This window comes from Suncus etruscus, chromosome 5 (genome assembly GCF_024139225.1).
Source record: "Suncus etruscus isolate mSunEtr1 chromosome 5, mSunEtr1.pri.cur, whole genome shotgun sequence".
NCBI lineage: Eukaryota > Metazoa > Chordata > Mammalia > Eulipotyphla > Soricidae > Suncus > Suncus etruscus.
In genome coordinates, this window is record NC_064852.1 from 50677672 (window position 1) to 50680265 (window position 2594).

The 2594-nt window shown below is 51.1% G+C and overlaps 1 pseudogene; it reads left to right on the forward strand.

Annotated features, from left to right (window-relative positions):
• The first annotated feature begins 1124 nt into the window (after nt 1–1124).
• LOC126008781 (tubulin beta-4A chain-like) lies at nt 1125–2244 on the forward strand (annotated as a pseudogene).
• The last annotated feature ends 350 nt before the right edge of the window (nt 2245–2594 follow it).

Genomic DNA, 2594 nt, shown 5'->3' on the forward strand with positions numbered 1-2594 from the left:
ATAGACTTCTGTGTTTCCAGTATTGACCATAGTCAGTCCTAGATAGCAGGGAATCCAGTTTCAACATTAAGAAGTTCTCAAATATTTCATCTGAAGTTTGGAGCCTTAGACAGTACCCAGAACATAAATAAATATTAAAAAGAACTATCAACATATTTATTATATTCAGGTACTATTTAAACACCTTTTGCATTAACTCATTCTAACCTCCCAGTGACCTGCTCTTTAAACTCAGCATTGTCAACCAGACAAACAATATATGTTATTAATTACTACACAACACAAAATTATTTCTTTTGTTGGGGAGGCAGGTTTTGGGACACACCCAGTAGTGCTCAGGGGCTCCTTCTGGCTCTGTGCTCAGAAATCTTTCCTGGCAGGTTTGGGGACTATATGGAATGTTGGGAATTAAACCATGATTGGTTCAGGGTTGGCCACATGCAAGGCAATGTGCTTCTGTGCTATAGCTCTGGTCCACACAAGATTATTTCTATGCAGTAGTCATGTCCTTACTCTCAACGGTGATCTACAAACTCAATTTTATTTTTATTTTTATTTTTTTTATCTTGGCTATGTGCTCAGAAATCGCCCCTGGCTTGTGGGACCATATGGGATGCTGGGGGATCAAACAGAAGTCAGTCCTAGATTAGCATGTGCAAGGCAAACACCTACCACTTGTGCCACTCATTTTGGGGGGGGGGTCACATCCGGCAGCCCTCAGGGGTTACTCCTGGCTCTATGCTCAGAAATTTCCTGTGGCAGGCAAAGGGGACCATATGGGATGCTGGAAGATAGCATGGAGGTAAAGCATTTGCCTTTCTTGCAGAAGGATGGTGCGCCACTCTTTTTTTTTTTTTGGGCCACACCCAGCAGCGCTCAGGGGTTTCTCTTGGCTCCAAGCTCAGAAATCGCTCCTGGCAGGCACGTGGGACCATATGGGATGCTGGGATTCGAACCACTGACCTTCTGCATGAAAGGCAAAAGCCTTACCTCCATGCTATCTCTCCAGCCCCGTGCCACTCATTTTTAAATTGAAAATGCTTCTTGTTGGGAGACACCGGGACTGTTGGTTCTCTGCCGCTGCTACCGAGGTTTCCCACAGCTCCCAAGCTGTGCTGGTGGACCTGGAGCCCGGAACCATGGACTTGGTGCATTCTGGACCCTTTCGCCAAATCTTCCGGCCTGATAACTTTGTATTTGGCTAGTCCGGAGCTGGTAACAAATGGGCCAAGGACCACTACACGGAGGGCACGGAGCTGGTGGACGCTGTCCTGGACATGGTGAGGAAGGAGGTGGAGAGCTGCGACTGTCTGCTGGGCTTCCAGCTCACCCACTCCATTGGCGGGGGCATCGGCTCCGGTATGGGCACCATGCTCATCAGCAAGATCCGGGAGGAGTTCCCCAACCGCATCTGAACATGAACACCTTCAGCGTGGTGCCCTTGCCCAAGGTATCTGACACGGTGGTGGAGCTCTACAAGGCCACCCTGTTGGTGCACCAGCTGGTGGAGAACATGGATGAGACCTACTGCATGGACAATGAGGTGCTGTATGACATCTGCTTCTGTACCCTCAAGCTCACCACCCCCACCTACGGAGATCTCAACCACCTGGTGTCGGTCACCATGAGCTGCATCACCACCTGCCTGCTCTTCCCAGGCCAGCTCAATGCTGACCTGTGCAAGCTGGCAGTGAACATGGTCCCTGATCCCCGCCTGCACTTCTTCATGCTGGTCTTCAGCCCCCCTGACCAGCCAGGGCAGCCAGCAATACTGGGCCCTCAGGATGCCTGAACTCACCCAGCAGATGTTTGAAGCCAAGAACATGATGGCTTCGTGCTGACTGATGGTGGCTGCCATCTTCCAGGCCGCATGTCCATGAAGGAGGTGGACGAGCAGATGCTGAGCGTGTAGAGCAAGAACAGCAGCTACTTCGTCAGTGGATCCCCAACAACGTCAAGAGAGCCGTGTGCGACATCCCGCCCTGGGGCCTGAAGATGGCAGCCACCTTCATCAGCAACGGCATGGCCATCCAGGATCTGCACAAGCGCATCTAGGAGCAGTTCATGGCCATGTTCTTCCTCAAGGCCTTCCTGCACTGGTACATGGGTGAGGGCATGGATGAGTTGGAGTTCACCGAGGTGGAGAGCAACATGAATGACCTGGTGTCCGAGTACCAGCAGTACCAGGATGCCACTGCCTATGAGGGCAAGTTTGAGGAGGAGGCAGAGGAAGAAGTGGCTTAGGTGACCTCGTTAGCTGCATGTCTTGAGCCTCCTCCCATTGCTCCCTGAAACCACCCTGTCAGTTCTCCTAGCTCTCGACACCCTCACTTTGGAATCCCCCAAGCCCCCTGTGCAATGATCCAGGCATTGGCTTTTCTACCCTATTCAACTTTCTTTTCACCCCCAGATATAGGTCAGAGACCCTCTTTTCTTTTCCCATTCCCAGGTTTTCCTCCTTGCCTCTCTCTTTGCCCTCATGAGTTTTCCCTACCCTCAAAACTGGCATCCCCCTTAGCTCTTAGTAACCTTGGCTTGAGAGAAGAGAGAGAGAGAGAGAGAGAGAGAGAGAGAGAGAGGAGAGAGAGGAGAGA